This window comes from Hippoglossus stenolepis, chromosome 12 (assembly GCF_022539355.2).
Source record: "Hippoglossus stenolepis isolate QCI-W04-F060 chromosome 12, HSTE1.2, whole genome shotgun sequence".
Classification (NCBI taxonomy): Eukaryota; Metazoa; Chordata; class Actinopteri; order Pleuronectiformes; family Pleuronectidae; genus Hippoglossus; species Hippoglossus stenolepis.
In genome coordinates this window covers 2,984,980-2,991,210 of record NC_061494.1, presented here as the reverse complement: position 1 = coordinate 2,991,210, position 6,231 = coordinate 2,984,980, and positions in this window count along the sequence as shown.

Here is a 6,231-nt window from a genome sequence, read left to right as displayed (position 1 = left end):
CTCTCTCGCAGCATATCATTAGACATAAGTATTATAATTACTTGTGTTATTAATTTTGCCTTAATACCAGGGATAATATGATATGTAATTCCACCCTGTTGAGGCAAAGGAAAATTAGATAATCACAAATGCATTTCTTATGAAAATCAATATTGAAATGGATATTCCAATAATGCCGAACCACTGCCCCCCTGTTTTTTTTTTTCCTCATGCATATCAACCAATCATTTTCTGCATTCATCTGGAAAAAAATATATAAATATGTCCGACATATTTCACACAGGCGCCCCTGTACGAGGCAAAACAATATGGATTTGTGTTGCCTTGCAAACAATTTTAATAAAAAGCTATTGATCGGGGATCGAGTGGTTAGCCAGTGGGCGCAGAGCATCAGACCCCAGTGGGTCCAGATCGTTAATGTCCTCAACTGCTGGCTTCACTGGTGCAAATTTGTTCAATAAGGGTCTGGCACTCATGCTTCAGGCTTTTATTTTGATACAGCACGTCAAGCTGTTTGTGGCTGTTTCACAGGCCACATTCATGAGACACATTTGTTTAAAGCACATGTTTTTTATTCTTTGTGACTATTACAATAAATTAAAATCTCAAAGAACAAAAGAACAGTGTCAGTGCATGTGCTTTCACATTAATGAATTTCAACACGCATTATTACTTCTACTCTGACTGAGCACTCATGGCAAACATCACCTGGAGACCAAGCAGGTCTCATCAGAGGAATGTGCATAGTAATAAAGGCAATCCACACACACACACACACACACACACACACACACACACACACACACACACACACACACACACACACACACACACACACACACACACACACACACACACACACTGTAAGACATGTCATCAACAGACATCCTCCTGACAGAAAAAAAGTGCAAAACACATTCTCACATCCTCCGTCAAACCTCACGGAAAAATTTGTGCAGCCACAGTATCTACATCCCGGCAGAAACACACTTGCGTATACTTTCTTGAGCAGGTATCAAAGCCTTGGTGCAGCGCTACAGTTTTAATTACCAGGTACTTTCCTTGTGCTTATGATTTCAATTTCTCCCCGCAAAGCTGGTAATGATATTCAAAATGCCTGCTGGCAACTGCGACTGCTTACTCTCCCCTGTCTTTCCTTCCCACCATAATGTGAATACCTGAGTTTATAGGCTTATTTGTCCTCCAGTCACTTTGTAAAATCTTTATTCTGCCGAACATATCTTTTTTTTTTTTTTATGTGAGCCTCGCTGGAAGGAATGGCAATAAAGATGTTGAGGGAGGTGGGGGGATCAATGCAGAATGTATTAGCCTGCACTACTGAGACCGACTTCAATAATAAAAGAATTGATCCTTTAAAGTGAAGCTTATTCTGGGCATGGTAAAGGAGGATGGTCCATTCCAATACTGCCCAGGCCAGATGGAGAATCACAGCAGGCTACCCCCCAACAACACACACACACACACACACACACACACACACACACACACACACACACACACACACACACACACACACACACACACACACACACACACACTCAAGTTCACATTAGATTCAGTCACACAATTATTGAGGGATTCTTGTTGGACTGCATGCATTATGGAGGAGCATGTCCAATAATAACACAGCATATGGCATAACATATTCAATTGGCACATCTTAAGCTTTTTTCAAGCACTAAAGGAGGTGAGAAAAAGAGAAAGGAAAGATGTGAAGAGAAGAGAATAAAGTTTAATGAGAGCACATATTTAGATTTGTATTGTATCTGGTATTACTAGAGGACATGTTGGTTTACTGCTATTTACTTTATTTCAGCAATTCTGAGAATCAGTGTGTGCCACCATAGATTCCGTGGGCCGCCGTGTCATTTGATTTTCATCCAATCTGCTTTTAAACTTTGTGTTTTCATAACAGGAGGTGTGAACATTTCCCAGCTTCCATTAGTCATCATCGGACACATCACATCCCGGCACCGTCTCCTCACACAGCCGTCGGTATAGCAAAGCGCCCCGCAGTAATCAAGCGCTAGGGTTGTGAGATATAACAAGCACACTTCACAGTGTGCCTAACAAGCACACTTCACACACTAATCAGCTTGAGTGGACAAGTATTGCATCCACATCCCTGTGTTTAGTTTGTGCCTCGTGGATATGAGCCCTGGCTTAGAAATTATCTAGATAGTATCAATAGATCAGGTTATCAGAGACTCAGCCAAAAGGGATGAGTATGTCGAGATATAGTGGGGAGGGATGAGTCCTGCGGTGCCTATTGATAAAATAAAGTGCTGAATGCAAAGTGAGGGTCTGAAGTAATCATAGTGGAAGCACGAACACACACACACACACACACACACACGTTTTTTTCTCCGCAACTCCAATGCTAAATGCAATGATATCCCATAGGCCTCTGAGGCCTTATCTTTCCCTCCAAAGGTGTTGCCATTTCATAAATAGAGTTTTGTCAAAATACATATTGGGAAATAAACTTTATTACAAAATGTCACATACTGTTTTTTTTTCACCTGATGTACACAGTCAAAAACCCTCCAATTTGCTCAAAAAGTTGCATTAAATATCAGTTATTTAATCTCTAACAGCGTCAGACTGCTGTGGTGTAATACTCGCACACACACACATACACACACACTCACACACAATGATCCCCTCAGTACCACCACCGGGCTGCAGGACGGACACCCTCCTAAAACTCCCATAATCTCATGTCAGACATGCTGGATACGAGCCTATCAGTGAGGTCTGTAATCCACAGCTAAGACTTCACACACCATGCTCCCACTTATCTGGACACACACGCGCACACACACACACAAACACACACACACACACACACACATACTGTGGAGGTAAACACACTCTTAAACACACTTGGATAAAATAAAGAATAGACAGTCTGTGGCTGCTGTAATCAATTTGTGTATCAGAGGTGATATAACGTATATAAAGGGAACATAAGCATATACATGAAAACAATGTCAAGTCAATGTGTGGGCTGAAAAGCACGCTGCACTGTTTAAACTGACGCCAAATGCAGTCTGCTCATGAATTGATGCGTTACAATTTTTTCCAAAAGGAGGTGAAATAGATCCTTAAAATACAAACTTACTATAAGAAAGAAAGAAAAAAAAAAGGAAGCAAGAAAGATGTTACAATTTTGTTAACATCTAAAACATTGACGGACTGCCAATACATTTACTTTAGAGATAACATGCGAAGTCTATGAGTGTGTGTATGCAATTCAACGTTTTCTTCCCATAAAAAATAAATATAAGATGCAAAAACATCAAATTCGGACGTTTGGAAATAAATTGGTGGGGCTAAAAAATGTTGATGAAAAGCTAAGAACCCTCTCACAGTAGCTACAAATCATGCAGTGTTTTTAACTATATAAAAAGAAAAAAAAAGACATGTTCAAAATGGTGCTCAGAGAGGACAAAAGATAATCTAGACCTGGACATGCACAAACTACTGAATGTCTCCAACACATTTTGCTGTCAAGACATTCAATCAATCTCCAGTCCAGGAAACAATACGTCCCATTATCATTCAGATACATGCAAAACACCATGTTAAAAAAAAGAAGAAAAGAACAAGAGAGACATAAAAAGGCACATCGGATGAGGCACCCCTCAGAGAGAGAGAGAGAGGGAGAGAGAGAGAGAAAGAAGGAGAGAGAGAGAGAGAGAGAGAGAGAGAGAGAGAGAGAGAGAGAGAGAGAGAGAGAGAGAGAGAGACGCAGGGTGCAGGACCCACACGGTGTAGTTCCAGCCAATTGCATTCCAGAGAAGTGACCATGGCCAGCGATAAACAAAGCACCATAGATCATTCCTCCCTCAAACGGAGACGAGCGCTGGAGGCAGCGGAAGGGAGGACGGTCAGACAGAGAGAGAGAGAGAGAGAGCGAGAGAGCGAGAGAGAGAGAGAGAGGGAGAGAAGCAGACAGAGACAGAAGACGAGCAGAAGAGAACAGAAGAGCTCACCACCTGCATGCATCTGCCCCTCTGCCATCCTCTGGTGCAACATTTTGATGCCCTTTTTGCAACTGGAGTGCCGTTAGCCGGCCACACAGCACGCCTGCAGATTTACTCTCTGTGAACGCGAGAGTGAGCCAAAGAGAAAGACAGAAAGAGAGGACGGAGGAGGGCTGCAGCTGCTGCTTTCTCCCACTTCCACAGTGCAGATGCATTGTATAGAAAATAAAACACAACAAGATATCCTTCAATTGTTCCCATTCTCGTAAGAGCACAAGAGAAGGGCATTCAGCACTTACCCACTCCCAGACACAAGAGTCAGATTCAGTGTTCATTTGAGCCCAGTGTGCCTCACAACAGAAACTCAGATATTCCTCCAGAACAGACGTGCAAAGAGGAGCAGTGAGGTTCTCCCTCTTTTGTTTGTGAATCTGCCTGGCTAGGTTTTTCTCTATTTGCATCAGCCGGCTTTTTACGGCTTTGAAGCAGGTGGATGACAAAAACATCAATCTCTCCAGGCACACTGTGTGGCATGCATGCTTTGACACACTCCCCTCACCGGCTCCGTACAGTATAATCACACATTCCTATTCTCTCTCTCTCTAGCGCGCAGCTCCGCGAATGAATACGGGCTCAGGAGGAAACTGGAAGACAAGTGGCTATTGTTGGAGTGCGCTTCTGTATAATCATGTTGTGATTGGATTAAAATAGGAATTTGCTACATCTCCAGAGTTCCATTTGCTATATGCCGAGGCAATTTTATGCAGGGCATTGGCTGAGATTTAAGTTTGCAACGGACAATAACCATGAGCCAGAGTCACAAAGCCCCCTCCTGTTCAAACCACCACAGAGAAGAGCATTTAGGAGCTAAAAGAGTTGGTGGAGACCAAAACAGAGATGGGAAGTAAATGAATGCTGATCTTAAATGTAGTAGCTTGTCCGAAACATGTCTCTGCAGATAATATTGCTCCATAACGGCTGGAAGTGTAAACAGGCAACAGTTTGCAAAAATGTTAGCGATATATTTACATTATATTGTCAAGTTTTCAGCTTGTTCTGCTGCCCCCAGGTGGCCACAAACTATCACTTAATGCAGCTTTAACTTATTTAGACGTTGTGTAGTTGCTGCTGTAGGATCTGAAAAAAGATGAGATCTGTAGGACACGATTTTCGTGTTAGCTTTTATAAAAGTGCAACTTGGGTTTTAACATAAAGTAACCACAGAAACAATGCAGAAGCAAACAATGCATGAATTAATTTTACTGTGATTTCCATGAATAATGTCTTTACCACCAAAACGCTGACCTAGGTTATTTATCCATTGATTTCAGTGAGAGTCAGTGGAGACTGTCAGATTTTGAAAAACATATAACATGTCCAGCAGAGAGGTCACTCCAGAGAAACTGAAGTATTTGATGTAATTCGAATTAATCGTACCTTTGTGAAATTACTATTGATTATTATTTATTAATTAAAAATCAACACACTTCGCAAATCATCGTGAGTGTATTAATTTTGAACATTTCCGGCCAAACGGACAAACCGAAATGAGACTCTCTGGTCTACAGAGGCCTTCCATGATTGTTGTCACCAGCTCGTCCCAACCTTATTTTTGTTTTGTAGCAAAAGAGCTGAAGTTGGACAAGTTGGACAAAGTTTTATTGCCCATTGTTTGTTTTTTTACCTTTGTAACTATAGCTGTTTGGTTGAGTTGAAGCATGATACTCAAGCATCGGACCTCTCTGTGCCATTATCTCTTTGACTAACGTCAGGTAAATGAATCCTGGGATAGGTCTGACCAGGACGGGTCTACCCTTGGAGACTTTGTTTCTAGAGGATGGGGATTCAAATGATGCCTCTGAAGGATGCACCCCAAGAACACATCTTCTCTGTTAATTCATGACATTAAATATACATAAGGCCTACAAGGAATTATATGTATATAAACTTAATATGGCACTTAAAACAACTCAACATAATGGAACATTTGTAATTTGCACAAATAAATATCCATTTGTTATTATTACCTCAATTATATTGGGAATTTGTAGCTTTAGGCCACAAGTTGCACACACTGCATTTTATGGCTTATTTTAGCAGAATTATTCGTTCTATTCATTAGTCACATAAATCCATCTTTCTATCAAGAACAACAGCAGTAAGCACCTGAGCAGGAGAAATAATAAAAGTTATTTCGCAGCTATTTCTGTGTTATTGCTTA